This window comes from Melitaea cinxia, chromosome 14 (assembly GCF_905220565.1).
Source record: "Melitaea cinxia chromosome 14, ilMelCinx1.1, whole genome shotgun sequence".
In the NCBI taxonomy this organism is placed as follows: Eukaryota; Metazoa; Arthropoda; class Insecta; order Lepidoptera; family Nymphalidae; genus Melitaea; species Melitaea cinxia.
This window is the reverse complement of record NC_059407.1, coordinates 11,338,059-11,355,169: the sequence shown is the minus strand read 5'-3', so window position 1 is coordinate 11,355,169 and position 17,111 is coordinate 11,338,059. Positions and strand designations below refer to the sequence as shown.

At 31.2% G+C, this 17,111-nt stretch overlaps 1 long non-coding RNA gene across 1 annotated transcript; it reads left to right on the top strand.

The window, feature by feature from the left end:
- The first annotated feature begins 5,422 nt into the window (after window positions 1–5,422).
- LOC123659519 lies at window positions 5,423–9,366 on the top strand. The gene is made up of 2 exons (XR_006744026.1): window positions 5,423–5,485; window positions 9,010–9,366. It is a non-coding gene; the product is annotated as an uncharacterized LOC123659519 (long non-coding RNA).
- Window positions 9,367–17,111: the final 7,745 nt, after the last annotated feature.

Below are 17,111 nucleotides of genomic sequence, written 5' to 3'. Positions count from 1 at the left end.
CTCGTTAGAATAATCCAAAATTTTGTCAAAAGTCAAATACTTTTAAACTGATATATAGTAGTGTTTTAAATGTAACAATTTCTTTAACATAAAATTGTATTTCCTTTCAACAACATTTTCACTATTTATGTCGTAAAGTTTGTATGCGTAACGTGAATATTGCACTTGAACATTGATTCTAAAAGTCTTGCATGAGGGATGATCGTCACTATACTGTATGAGTCCGCGAAAATACAGTGCTATAAACTACCCTGGCTCCACCCCTCCGCAGTATAATCGTCGAGCGCGATTGGCTAAACGCCCTAGGGGATGGAGGATTCGGCCAATCGTGACGTCCTCTCAGGGGTTGTGTTTAAAATAGGTGTAGATTGAGTTATGTCGTATCTGTAAATATAAATTTTGTATAAATGCGGTTAATTTTGCACCGAAATTGTTAATGAGATATTGAACGGTGTAGGCTTCAGCTTTTATGTAAAGCTTAATGGTTATTTTTGTGTCGATCATTCCGGCCTAAATTGTTGAAAATATGTATTACCTCATATGCAGTAAATTAATTCATAGTAAATTTACTGTTGTTTTTTATTCTATAACAAATAAAATAAACATAGCTTTTATTGATTGAGAAATATACTCTTATAATTTATTGAATTTCAATTATTCGAAATGCTCTTCAAAATACTTTTTTTCGTCTATTCTGCGACTGATTCTTGTGTATATTATTTTACTACGAAATTTATGTAACTTATATTTGCAAAAGCAAAAAATTGTTATATAATAATAGTACAAAAAATTTAGTAGGTAGTTATAGATTATTATTATTATCATCAACTATTAATTAAAAGTAACTCGTTAAAATAGTAAATAGAAAGTATTGTGCATCTTAAACAGCGATGTAAAAGCAACCAGCCTGAAGGCATTTTCTTAATTATGTAGAGTCAGCAAAATATAATTGGCAAAGGAACGAAAACAAACACCGAGTTCGCTAAGTGGGTTGCAGATAACGGAAGCTGCGATTACGAAGAGCAAATGAAAGTTACTGCCCGCGCCCCCCACTCCCGCCACAGGGGTGACAATTTGAAATGCGCACTGAATACTGTTTAAAATTTTATAAAAATGGATTTTTTTTAATTTCCTAACATAAACTGGTCAATTAAAAAAAAACACTTAAAAAGTCCACATGTATATTATTTGTTATTATTATTTTAAGTACTCGTATTATAAGTTGTATTTATATAAAGTATTTATATATAAGTATTTATGTAAAGATAAGGAAAAGTCCAGAGAGTAATTTGTGAGGAGCTAATAATATTGTTTCTACTGCTTCCTGTGCAAACAACAAATTGAACCTAAATGTATCTTATTTTTCTTTATCGTACAAAATTTGCAAAGTCTGCTTAATGTACCTGTAGATATAATATGAGTGTATGGCATAAAACATTATCATCATTATTTATATTTACAAAATAGATTGAGAAGAAATTGGATTAAAAAGCTCTTCAATCCAATTTCTGCTCTAATACTATATTATTTAATTAATATTACGAGTAAAATGAATTTAAAAAATTTCAAGAGATGTCCATACTTTGGATTTAAAATTACTTTTAGTACAAGAATATGGTACAATACGCTTTTATAGGTTTTAGACATCTGTGGTAAATTTTTTAATTTTAAGCGTTCATTTAATGTTATAAAATAATACTTTACTACATAGTTTTTGTTAACTTTTGGATTAGGAAGAGATAGCACTGATCATACTAAGTCAGTACGCATTTCTTTTGTTATTTTTTTATAAATATATATCATGATTTATACTTATAATCTTTTGCGTCTATTGATGCAATTAGACTTACTTAGTCCTTGCGTCATATGTCAGTTTCCTCTAAATCCTATCAACAGTTTCATTAGTCGTACCGGATCCATTTGTTGATACAGTTGTGGTCAGATTCTAAATATCCTCTTTTTCAACTTAAGACATGTTCTAAATTTTTTGTTGATATCTTGTCCATTCATATGGTAAACATATTTATATTTTTATTTTATCTTCAACGTTTGAAATAAATTTATCAGTAGCCTAAAAATTTCCTTCATGCAAACTTCTAATCTCTGTGAATAAGTTGTTAGAGGCTTAACAAAGTATTGCTTCTAGTGTTGCAGCAGTACTATGTACTGCTACAGTACCCGCTTACCATGAGGCGTACCCTTAAATAGTTTTTCACTATAGTGTAGGAGAAAAACAATGTATTGTTGAATCATTTCATCGGCTTTTACTGTATATTAAGTCTTTACTCTTGTATTTGTACAACTTATATTTCGATTCTAAAAATACAGCGCACTTGCCGTCTCGCTTACCATCTCCCATTTCCCATCATCCAGCTTAGTCTTAACTTTCTATATAATTACTTACTTTACTTTTAGAATTTAGTACATCGTTTAAAATAGTCGCGGATAGTCGCGGATGTGTACTTAAGAATATTGAATGCTGGAATATGGAAATGTGTTCTGTTGGCTAAAAACGGGTCTTAACGAACCACGGAGGGTTGTTGTTGATCAGTGTTTGATAGACACTCTTAAGAAAGAATTTTTAATCAAATAAACAATTCCTCATTTTCTTCAGCAAGTATTTTCTCACTAGAGATCTTCGTTCAAGTTCAAATATGAACTTCTCGGCTAATGAATTTATAACTAAGATTGCAGCGCACCTGGCGGAAGATTTACAAAACTGCGTATTTTATACAATATTCGTGTCTATATTTGTATGAATTATAATAAACTATAACCTACAATACAAACACCTACTTAAAGTCGAAAATAAACTAGACTCATAAGAAACTACATCCACGAATATACACATAACAATAAAAAATGTTTTAAAATACAATATATTTTCCTAGCAAAGACGCGTTAATGTAGTTGTATGCATATAATTAGCAATTAACTTAAGAACTATTCCCAGTCTCAGCAGAACAATAACAAGCTTACCGTTCGTAGTTTTAAGTATAATTCAGTCAACCCTACGAGGCGGGCGGGGCAGCCACCGCAGCACTAAACGAGTTTCCGCAAACATTTTAATGAATAACACCTCCCCACCCGTTTCCACCCTCCAGCCTGCAATGCGCTAATTAAACATTCGAGCCATATTGTTTCAGATACGATGCTGGATTTCGTTGCCTTATAATGCGCTGATTAAATTTCGGCTTAATTAAACGATGATTAAAATAATCTGAGACATATTAAAATGTGTTGTTGTTTCTGCTATGAAAATGTGGCATGCAACTTGATATTGGAACGATTTAGTTGTACCTATATATTACATACATGGGGAAAGAGGCCTATGCCCAGCAGTGGGACGTTACAATGTGTTTCAAATAAATAATAAGTCAGTTTATATGTCAACTTACCTGATTGAATGGAAACTTAAACTAGAAAAGCTCACACAATTGTGTTAACGTTACGTGTAACAATTTTTGTAAATCTCGACATCTTTATGAATTGATGGTATTTTATTCATATGAATATAGTAAAAATTGATGGAGACTGTTTAATCAGAACCAAATAATACTTATAAGTGTCATTGTGCTATGAACTAAAATAGAATGGAGAATTAAACTGTTGTAAAGGAACTTACCGTAAAATTCCTCTAATGGGCGTATACTACAAAATCCCTGTAATGTACTTATTCAGCTTTCCACATATTAGCTTTACAGTTATGTATGGAGTTTTGGTGAAAAACCTTTGTTTGTCGAAAGCTTTGATATTCGACATGGTTTCAAATTAGAGGCAGTTTCTATCGTTGGTACTAGACAATGAATTGAAATATTACATTAAGTTTTATCCAACGTTACACGTAAATAGAATACATCAGCAATTTTTGTACAAATACTTTTTTTTTTATTCTTCTTTAGATAATAGGATTATTAAATTATCTAAAAAAAATACACTACTAAAATTCCATTAAACTAAGTTATTCTAATACTTATAAAACAATTCGTTATCATACTATATTATACGTATATTATGTTATATTATATATGTTATATAATATATATTATATTATATTATAGTACGTATTTATCTTATTTATTATGTACCTATGAATATTACGTATCATTTGTCCTTTAGCAATAACTTTCTAAAATAAAAAGTTATCGAAATCCTTCTAGTTATCCTGAGCTAAGCACATTAAAATAAGCAATTTTATTAGCTATAGAAATTCAGTATTGACTATATATGTATAAGATGATTAATCAATGATAGCAAAATAAGTCTAATACTACATCTATTGCTAAGATAAAATGTCAACATATAATCAACATGTGTCACGAGAGTCATTAACCCAGACAGAATCGCAAGTAGCATTTGCGTTGAGTTGATAAATGAAAGCACAGTCGGTATGTCGGGCAGCTCAATTAGTTAATTAATCTTTTTTTCCGCGTTAAAATAGCATTTATAAGCGAGACGCAAACCAGTGGGAAATGCCTCCCCAGTTACTGTCTTTAGGGTTGTAACAGTTCTTTTTTTCAAATTTTCTACGCAGTATTAATGTATTTGTACATTAGATTTCTTTAAAATTAAATGTACTTCGTACCTACAGTGTTAAATAATGTTTGTTTTATCTTTTATTGTAAAGATATAACGGTTAAAGTTTATAAGTCATTCAGACTTTAATATTCTGCTGGCTTTCTCCATATAGAAGAAGGGTCAGAACTTAATCCACCACGCTGCTGCACTGCGGGTTGTATATATATTCCTTACTATGAGTAACGCTCGCTATCATGTGTCTATGATTTAACAACCGGGAGCGAGTGCTTAACGTGCTCTCCGATGTACGGTGGTGATACCCACAAGGACAGAGAACCAGACTGGAAAGAAATATTTGTACAAATACGCACATACATGCTTAGCGAGGATCTAACTTTCAATTGCTCGTGTGTGGTGGTGTGCTGCGGAGCGATGAATTATAAGCTGATTTTTAATTTAATAAAGAATAGCAAGCGTAGTCAACAAAGAAATTACATACGGCGTATGTCTATTTGTTAATATATTTTAACTTGTATTAAAATAGTTTAATATTAAAAGAGGGAGAAAAACCCATAAAGTCATGTGAAACTGGGAAACTGTAAATTTAGCGAAACAATAAAACCAAGAAACGTAGACGATACAATGATACGAAAGAAAGCTTACAAAAATATAATTTTGATTACTTTTCTAGTAAATTTTAAAAGTATAAAAAGAAATATCAATCACAACCTGTTATCAATCGCAATAAGTTAGATAGCCTATTATTGTACGTAATAGTAGATATGAAAGTAACGCAACAATAAGTACATTTCCAATCAATCCTAGACAGTGTTAACCCTAGCGTACATGAACTAACAGTGTTTAGTTATTCGCCGGCAGAGCGACAGACAATGCGCCGGGAACGAAGCTCGTGGACCAGACCAGAACGACGCGGCTGCCGGCAACTGGCTGCTAATCAACTCACCTAGTAGGTATATACCTATCTCTTTAAGCTGCGTTTCCATTTGCATTGCTTCAGTGTATTGTTTATTGATTGAGTCGTAAATGATCGTATGGGTTATAAACGTACATATATGGATGTGTAATACGTTTTGTAGGTATGTGATATAGGTATATTTCACATTGAAAATGATTTATAGCTTTATAGCTTTTATGACTTTGATTTCAGATATTGATTACTTATTTTAAACAAATCTAAACATCTATCTATCTATCAAATTTTCAAATTTTATATTAGGAGGTATTAGGTATATACAACATGAGTAACTTTTGAATGTTCATCATCATCATCACTTCAGCCTATCACAGTCCACTGCTGGACACAGGCCTCCCTAAGTTCGCGCCAAAAATGACACGAACCATTGTCACCACGCTGGGCAGGCGGGCAAACTCACCGAAGACGCTGCTGCCCGTCTTCGGCCTGTGTATTTGAAAGCTAGCACTTGGATGGTTATCCCGTCATAGCTCGGCTTTTTAAGTTCCAAGGTGGTAATGGAATTGTGTTATCCCTTAGTCGCCTTTTACGATACACACGGAAAGAGAGGTATGGCTATATTCCTTACTGCCGTAGCCACACAGCATATAGGTACATAATGCATAACTTTTGAATGTTGTTTGACGGAAAATATAGGTGTCATACAAAAGTTTATTTTCTTATAACTTATCATTTTGGCATTTTTATTACACAATTTTATCATTGTATCTTCTTTACTACACTAATAAAGAACATAAAACATAACTTTATTTTTAGTATATGTTTTATTTGTTTACAATATTTCAGTTAATATGTTGCATTAAATTAAAGCCCTCATAACTTTGATTAACAAATATAAATGAGTAGCAGATTTACCTAATAATTTTTTTTTTAGAAATTTATGTTCAAAAATTACTGTATTTTTTTATAACGTAGACTCGCGTCATACTCTTACCACATCGCAATGATTTAAAAAATAAAAAGATATTCGAAAGAAGAACACATAAAGAGTCGTTTAAATTTTCACTCAAGTTTTCTTACGTATGTTTTAAATTTACATACAGAAACAAACGTTTTAAACAGATGACAAAAAATTTTTACTTTGTACTTTTTATTAACAAAGCTTTGTGTACATAAAGATGGCGTTCATTAATCAAAATATGTTATGTATGATAGAATCAAAAGGCTTGTAATCGCAGGGACGCGTCGCTTCCTTTGTCCGAACTCATTCGTTTTGTTTTAACACCCTCTTTAGCATGCGCCCATGTGCATAGGTTCCTTCGAGCTCCTTGCGCCGCGCGCACACTACTTCATTTTGTTTTAAATTAATTAAGCTTAGTATATACTGTACGATAATGTATTTTTAAAAGTAATCAAATAATATACGAGCAAAGCTTACATTGATGGTACCTGTTCCTTATTCAAGGTGAGGGGTGCCACACAAAATATATAGTAACTATTAACTTGTTGACTCTATAAGCTATCAATTATTTATTATTACTTGTAAAGATATTTACGGCCAAATATTTAAAGAAAATTTGTTAAAAATACTTTATTATTAACTATACTATTCTATTAAAGTAAAAAATGTACACTATTTTACTACATTTATATCTTTTTTTGTAAGTTTATGATATTGATTATAGCATTGAAATAATGATGGATTAAATAGGTATGGATACCTAATAAAGCATTAATATGAAGATATACAAAAAATTCATTGCATTGTCCATTAGCCTGCCCAGCGTGGTGACTATGGGCAAAACACATGAGTTCATGCCATTTTTGGCGAAAAGGCTGATGTGTTTATGTATCTAAATTGTATCTTATTAATGTTGTAATGTTTTTATCGTTGATTAATATTTCAAGAGATAAGTTTCAAAGCACATTAAACAAAGATTCAAATAAAATTATATGTGAAATTTGGTTTTTTCTTAGATTGTTTTGTTTCCAACATTTTGTAGTGATAATTGAGTAATAAGTAGTCTTAATGTAGGAACAATCCTTAAATACTATTAGATTATTTTTACTTTAGTTTAGTAGCTTAACTAAATTACTAGTATATAATAATGTGTGATATATAGCGTATTACCGTGTGAAGTCGAAGTAAACTGTGTGAAGGGCTAATCCCATGGCCGGCGGGTCAACTTGTATCTAAATAATACGTACATGAAAAGAATATTCTAAAAGGTAATGAGGCATTAGACCTGATGATACTTGCGAAAAAAATTAATACCTGCAATTATTCTGACATGTAAGATAATAAGTACAAATATATTTCGCAAGTGTGCCCGACGCCTGCTACGTCTCCGCTTGATATATTTATGATTAAGCAACGCTTCTAAAGCGACATTGTCTTTGCGAGGCCCCTCTGTGGCGCCCCATCCGTCTTGCTTTCGCGCCACTTCCCCCTTTCTTTGCAGGCACGAGATTTTTTTAATTATGACGTTGGGCCTTTTTGTCTCAACTATAACAAGGGCTCTGGTGGATTTCTGGATGTAATATGCACTGGTACCACGTTTGATTATCGTATAAAATTATTTTGATATACGTATATACACTAGACTCTAACCAGAGTCCACCAACGGAGGCGGTACCGACGCTTATGATTTAATAAATATTTAAACTACAAAAGTAAGCTTTCTATTAAGTAAACTTTCGAATAAAAGCGTAGCTTTCGATAAAAAAATCATATTGTATGCCTTTGTTTGTGGTGCGGCGGTGCACTTGCCATGCAAACAGGTTGTTACAATTTCCCGTATTTTTGTCGAAACATGCTTAATTGCGTAAATCACGTCTTTTTTACCATTTTGCGTAGATTTGTTACCACCAATCCTAAACCGAATCAATTAATTCGTTAATAAAATAACTTATCTTAGATGGCTAAATAAAATTTTTTTCAACCAAAATAGACGTGTTTTCAAAGTATTTTATTGTATTAAATTTTTAATTAGGGGGTATGCCGCAACTTTCATAACGCCCCCCATTTGCCTTTGGACCAGCTACCGCCCCCACGAAAACCTTCAGAGCCCACTAGGGGTTGGTACCGCCCCCGTAGGGAACCTATGGTCTAGAGTCTAGACTTGTCTAATATTGTAGGGATATGAGATTCGTTGGAATATAAAAAAAAAACTTTAACCTACTGTAGCAATTTTGTTACTTTTTCTGTTAGGTACGAAGAGATACATTATGAAGAAAAAACAACACAACAACAACACAATGTACAACCAAAATAGCCAAATAAATATCTATATTCTTCTCCATTTCTCGAGCTATTATACTTACACTCATTTCAAATGAGATTCTAACATTAATAATAGGAATGAGTTATTGATACATTAAATAAATTTAATAAACTTAAACTTTAAAATTTACTTAAATTTGTACCTTATAAAAAAAAAACAAATAAATAAAGTATCTGAAAATAAAGTTAAATACTTCGACATGAAGCTACGGCGGGCCGCGGGCGGGCGGCGTGTTCACGGAAGTTCTGATTATGTAGAGGAATTAATTTTCAGGCGCGACGAAACTGTACAGTAGTCTGTAGTGCGGGAAGAGGAGCCGAGGGGGAGGACGGAGTGAAACAAAACTACGTCCGCACCTGCACAACGTAATAACTGCGAGCAAATCCGTTTGCTAGTTCCCGTCAAAGAGTAAATTAGTTCACAACTGCAGATTGCTTCTGCTTTCCCGTCTTTATTTTAAATTAAGATTTTATGTAATGCTATATTTTAAAGTAAATATTTGTATTTACTTTAAGTAATGTATATTACTTTATATTTACTAAACTTAAAGTTTGATTTGCTTATGTTTTTTGTGTTACTGTTCATAATGTAATGATATTATAAATTAGTCAATAATATGAACAATCAAAACATAATTTTCATTTGGTGTTATTATCGTAAGAATGGGTATGGTGTAATACTAAGCACATTTAAAAAGATAGTAACACTTTTAATTGACGATTATGGTGGACGAAGACCTTACTTACTTAAGATTATACCTACTAGTTTTTTATTATTAAAACGCGATAGAGCTCCATGTGTGATGGTAAAAGTAAATGGATGTAGCATTGGCTGTGGTGAGTTCTCGTTAATATTTATACCGGGTCATATCCAGAGATTTTTGGGACAAAATATTTTAAAAAGAATATAATGAATTTTATAAGCAAACGCAGCACAGGAAGACCGAGTACTTAAGTAATGTGGGGCTAGTTTAGATCAGACCTGTGACCAATAACGCTTATATATATACTTTAATGCACTCAAAAAATACATGTAAAAACAACATAATAATAAGGTTTATGGCAGAGGTGAATTTATCTCTGAAAGAGATTTCTTTCAGTCAACCCATGGTCATGAGTAAGTGCTTTATATAAGCGAGGCAAACAGTGTAAGAGGTATTTACTTAAGAACAAGAAAAATTACATAAAAAGATTACAAAAAAAAGATGATAAATTTGATAAATTTATACATAGTATATATATACTTAAAAATATAACGTACTACATACTAACAATTACATATAAAGATACATACCAAAATACAAATATACACTTGTACATATGCAAATACACACTCACTACAATATATAAGTATATACATACATATTATATACAGGTGATTACACATTAGCTTGTGAAAGCAAGTGTATCTTTAATTTATATTTAAAGGAAACAAGAGAAGGACTAGTTCTGATGTCACTTGGGAGTTTGTTTCATAGTATGGAGGCTCGTACCGTAAATGAATTTAACTTAAATTTTGTTCTACATTTCGGTATATCTAACATAGCTTTACTAGCAGGGCGCCTGGAACGAGTAGGAGAGGGCACGGGGTGAAACCGGGAGTGAAGATATGATGAGCATTCGGATCATAAGGGATATTGAAGAGATTGGACAAGATGTGCATATCACGCCGAAGACGAATAAGGTGCCATTTTAACTGAGCACGAAAGTGAGAGATGCGATCAAATTTTTGCAGGCCATAAATGAATCTTATGGCAAGATTTTAGAGACGCTCTAACTTTTTAAGTAGCTCCTCAGTCACATCTAGATAGCACACATCAGCATAATCAAGGATAGGTAGCAGAAAGGTTTGTGCAAGCAATAATCTTGGTTTAAAATTGAAGAAAATGTTGAAGACTCTTGAGAGACTGGAATGTGTAGTGTATTCTTCTGCTGACTTCACTGACATGAGCTGCCTAGGATAAATTGCAATCCATAATGAGCCCCAAATTCCTAACTTTATCACAGTACGGAATCGGAACCCCAGAATACGAGATTTTAGGAACCAATTTCCAGTCAAGTCTGCTTCTCAATCGACTACTTCCAATAATGATAGCTTGTGACTTAGCAGGAATGACCAACAATCCAAAATATTTAGCCCAGACCTGAACCGCAGTAAGGTCGCTATTTAAATTTTCTACAGCCTCATGCAGCTCAGTCAACTTGAAGTGCATGTATATTTGTAAGTCATCTGGATACAAATGGAAGGGAGAAGTGATAACACGAGAAACATTATTGATATATATATTTGTTGCAGACCCAAATTGTCATACAAACAACTGAATATTCATAAATCACGAATCATGATACATCCTGTAACATCGCTTTTACTGAGATAGGCCTATTTCTTCAGGCAGAAGAAGATATTTTCATATCGCAAGTTATAGCATCAGTTTCAGTACCGTGAGTACTCGTAACACAAATATACCTCATTATTTAAGTTTACAAAGAGTTAGTAGATTATAAGCATCTAGTATTTAGTACACCTTATTTATACTTAATAGTATACACTTATAATTTAAATGTTTAAATATTAATTTAAAATTAGCCTTCAATAAATTATTAATTTACTAATAATTACAATAAAATATGCGACATGATTAAATGGCCATGAACAACATGCCAACTAGTGAGGGGCCAGGCTTCTTGCCTTTGTGAGTACCTCTCGACATACTATTAATATGAAAACAATTCGTCCCTCGGCAGTTACGCGTTTTGTACACTCGCGACCATTTCACTGACAAACTTTTACTTTAAGTGTGTCAGAATATTTTTCTTTATCTATATAAAGAAAAATAATTTGCTAAATTCGTTGTGTTAGTTATTTTTTTTTTTAGTTCTTATAGAATGAAAATTATAAAAAATCTGTAGAGCATTGTAAAATTTCGTATTACGTACAGATATTTTTTTAAACTGATAGTTCGCGAGACAGGTCTACGTCTGTCTGGTCAGCCAGATGTACAAAATTATTATATTTCTAATAAACACACCTACTTGTTAGTATTACCAGAACCTACATATATATATATATATATATATATATATATACGGAACTTATATATATATATATATATATATATATATATATATATATATATATATAAGTTCCGTTGCGTTGCAGTGGTGTGAATTGGTGTCAATTTTTTTAATTACTGTTTTCTATATTTTTAATATAACAGTATAGTCTTTATGAGTAACATAATTTTTTACAGTATAGGTTATTTATTTCTGAGTTGAATTTTATCAATATTCGGCTGTTACCTATAACACGAGTATTAAGTTGCTTACTTTAGAAACAAACGACTGTGTGTATGTTATTGATTATTTTTTTACAGTATGAATATAATCTATGTCTTGTATATACCTCTATTTAACACGTTTTTGTCATTGTTGACTAGATTAATATTATCATACAAAATTAGTATATCCTTAAAATTTATACATTTTTCAAAAAATTAATTGATTAATTAATGTAAAATGTAATTAAACAAGCTAAATTAATAAACTAAATTTTTATCGTATTTCTTCTACGTAATACGTAACGCATGTAACATTTTGCGCCCGAAGTGTACGCTAAGCGATCCCCAAAGACTATGCATATGCGCACTGCTGCAATCAGCGATTGCTGCCATTGTGGCGCAGATTAAAATTTTAGGGTTCACCCGCTAATGTGATTGCACTCTTTTCTCGCTACGGAACCAACCGGCTCATGCTATTAATCGCTATTATAGGGGCGGTGTGTTATTTTTAATCACATTCGAAAATTGACGGTTGTTATAAGGGGATTCGGATTGATATCGTGGTTATGATTACTTTTTATTATTGTCATTTGTTTATTTGAGTTACCTTCATATTTTTATTTTTATATATCTTAGATTGTTGTAGTTGATGTATTGCTGTAATAATATTATAAGTTACTTATTTTTATTAAACATTACACATATTTACAATTCACAACTTAAGAACTAATCATATCCGCGTGGAATAAATTATTACACTTAAACAATGTTATTATTTATCATTACTAATTGAAGGCCGAATTTCACATCGCTCAATGCTAACTACATTTAAATTACTTACATTAAAAATAAACGTATCGAATAATATAAACTTCGACGAACATCCCGAGTAAACTTTTTAATTTGAATTTCCATTTTTCAATAGCGGAGAGATGATTGAATACACAAATTGATTGCACGGCGCGCATTGTCGGCTATCGGCTCGCAAAGTTGATTAAAATACCCCCTCCCTCTTCCACTCTACACCCCTCCTCCGCCGATCCACCACTACTTCATTAATCTGATTTGTTTATTGTTTAATTGTTTGTATATCTGTAATGTTTTATGGTTAATTATGATAAAAGACGGCTATTGTTTATAAATTATTGAAATAGTTTTAAAAACTATTATAGTACTTCTAGCTTACAATTTTTTTAGTGTTATAAAACTATGATGACATGTGTGTTAACATTTTAATTTTATTTACCTACTAAATTGCTGTGCCATATGATTTCGATCGCGGTAGGTATGTGTACAAAAATACTCTATTAATTTTGTTACTCACCATTGCTTATAGAGTTATAACTTTAATTCAAGACAGTGTATTAAGATGAAAGGAGAATGACGACGAAAAGAAGTTAGAATCCGTTTCCCTTAACATTTTTTTATTATAGAAAGACTATTTTGCAAAAGATTTATAGAGCTAAATTAGGTTTAGTTAGCTTATTTGCTTTAATTATGTATTATTAAGCTATAGTAAAAGAATAATAAATAAAACTTATATCCAGTTCCTAATAAAATTATATTAATCAGCTAAAAAGAAGGTTGTATTGTCCCGATCGTAATTTGGATTACTGAAAATAATAACTTTTCACATACGCTCTGTATCTCTTTACGGGAAAATGCGCCAAACAGATTATCAATAAACATTAATGCGAACATCTCATTTCAAATAAAATCTCCTGGGAATATCACTTTATTTTCATTCGACTCACATTTTTCGAGGCATTCATTCAATATTTTGGTATAAAATAAATGTATTCAATATTCGATATTAATGTATTCAGCGGCGCTGGGCCGCAATTTTCATTTTGTAATTTTTACCGAGTGCGCATTCGGTAGCTGTCAACATCTCAAAGAACCTTAGGCGCTTTATAATAAACTCGTTTGTTGTTGCACATTATGAATGGATAATGAATACTTTATAATAAATATAATAAAATATAATTGTCCGATAAATTAGCAACAAATGTTAGTTATTACTTTGATATAAATATAAATAGTTTGGAGCCTGTTTTCCGATTTCACTATCGTTTGTTTTGTACGAAAACGTAGACGTAGAGCGTAGTGTGTTGCAATAAGTATTCCTTACTAACAATAATTTTAAACATGTATGTAGTAATAATTTAACGTATCTAGTACCTATGTACTTTCAAAATTTTTACTATAATCTGTTTCTGATACATTTATAAATGGTCGCGTGTGCTGTGTTAAACTCGTTGAGATACATAGGTTAAGCAATAAAAAAACTTTGTTAAATAAAATATGAGTTTTTAAAGTTAAAAATATATTTAATATTGAAAAAAGCATAAAACTAAATGCTTAACATTACAAAAAAAGTTCAATGTATTATTGAATAAATTTTCAATTCTATTTAATATACACTAATTTCATTTTGTAAATGCATGTGAAAAGTTTGCAACTGCATCATAGCTCTCTATAAGCTCATGTCACATAAATTATATTTCTTAGCTTCTAGTGAGTGGGTATTGGCGATCGCAATGCCATATAATTCTTAACAAAAACTTGAATACAAGTTTAATCAATTTATAAATCAATTATCTTTGACTGTAATTTTTTTTTAACATCACGTATAATGAGAGCTGACGACGAATGACATTTTAGTCGAAGTGAGTTTTAAATTCAAAACAGGAAAAAGTATCTATAAAAAATCATCTCTATCTAAAACTACAGATAATGTTTTGTATGCTTTTTTTCTCAGTAAGGTGTTTTTTTGTAACCTATTGTCTTGCCACTACAGCGTGACACCGTTAATTAGTTGCTCCGTGCGTGTCGCGGGCTCCAGCGAAGTAATCAATCTTGCACCTGGTTTTGCACAGAGTTAGTGATAGTTGAAACGATAATACATATAATGACTCTACAACGAAATTCCTATAAAATATATTTTTATTGGTTTATAATGTTATCGCTATGTCAAATAATAATAGAAGTAGCTATCTTAACACAATAAAAGAATTACTAAATAAGTAATAATAGAAGTATTGCGAATAAGGGTTAAATTATTTTTTCGCTAAAATTTTGATATTATTATGATTTGTAGGTAAAGTAAAATTTTGTTACGCAGCTACATAATAAAAATACCAAGTATACTCGTAAATCTGCATTTGGAATTATTTATGATCGTATAAATCGTATTACTAATACTACTACTACTTTTATATATAGCACATGAGTTTACAGTAACTATACAACACATTTCTAGTGGGGCGCTACGACGTAGCAGATGTGTTGTTATAAAAAAATGCTATTCCATGTAAAACAGGCAGAGAAAATCGATGAGATCATACCAATATTGCCAGGCCATTGAGGTCAACTAAACTAATAGGAACTTTAAAATAAGGGTCATTTCCAGTATATCTGTCAAGCACGGCGATGCCTTACCTTGCGGCCTCACCTACGACAATAATCAGTGTAGTGCATTAGTTGATGACGTCACGGGCTGGCGCTCTCGTAGCGATTATATGAGCCACATTGTCACACGGTAATTCGCCTTAAAAGATTGGAGTACCATTTTACAGCTAAGGTGAGATGCAAGAAACTTGTTTTTTATTCTCTGTCAGAATAGTGTCTAACGTGAGTAACGTGACAATAATTACGAGAGTACCTAGATATTTTTAGAGGGATTTTTTCTTAATGTTTATTAGTTTATAATAAGGTATATAACCTTATTATATATACATTTATACACGTATTTTGTATAAGTATTAGTATGTATAATAGATATTTGCATGTAAGTTTAGTATATAACTGCATTACCTTAAAACGATGTTTACTGTATCCCATGTAGTTTGTACAGTCAAGTATAAATACATAAATACATATTTTCTTTCAAAATATATATTAAATACGATATGTTGTTTCCACGCTAAAGGTAGAAAATAGTTTACTGTTCTTATTGCATATGAGAAACATAAAGAAAATAAAGCCTTTTATGCATAATAAAAACCTTTGAGGTAAAGATACAAACAAATGGTTGCAATTTTCTATGTTATTAAACTCTACTGTTATTTATAATCTGTCTTTAGTTTCTTAAAATTATATTTAAGTTTTAATAAATTTAACCACGAAAGCTTAATTATTAAGACTATTTTAATTATTAAATTTTCGTTTGTGTATTCTATTATTTTTAACATTTATTATTAAAATACATAAATGAATACTAACTTGTGGAATATCGTGTACAAAATTATAGTGCTAATTATGTATTATTTTCAATAACAGTTTTAAACATATATTTAAACTAGCTGGTACCCGCGACTTCGTCTGCGCAGGATTAGTAAGTACTTCGATTAGCTTATTAACTTCTCAATATCTACCTTTATACCAAAATTCATCAAAATTGGTTCTGTGACATAAAAATCAATTTGTTACTACCAAATATGCATTAGAAATATATTATCTACTTTTATTGTACTTATGGTACACTGTTTTTGCGATAATGGCTTACTCATAAAAGATAGATATATGTTGTCGGACTTTTTTTCAGGACTAATTAAAATAAATATTTCTCTTATACATTATATACGTGTAAACTATACAGTATTTGCAGCGTACCATAGAGCAACACGTACGCAAGAATAGATCGCAGATGGCAGACTTTTTCTGACTTACTTGACAATTATCGTTCGTTATATTTTGGACAATTCACACATTATCTTTAAAAATTATAGCCTCGTATTTATAGTATGTGTTATTCTAATTTATAAGCTATTTTATTGTAAATTTTCTTTAAAATCCATTTGGTAATTTTTGCGTGAAAGAGGAACAAACATCCATACATCCATACATCTATACATCCATACATACAAACTTTCGCGTTTATAATATTAGTAGGACTATGTAAACCTTATACAATCAAATATCTCGTTTATTCATAATTCATTCATTTATTCGGTTCCTTTCTTAGCCACATTTACCAAATTGAATACAACCGTCTCAAGAATCCAGCAAACAACAAAAGAACAGGTAAGAACATTATGATACAAAACATCCAAAAGGACTAAGCAATCGCTAAGCGAAAATAAGAATAAAACACACA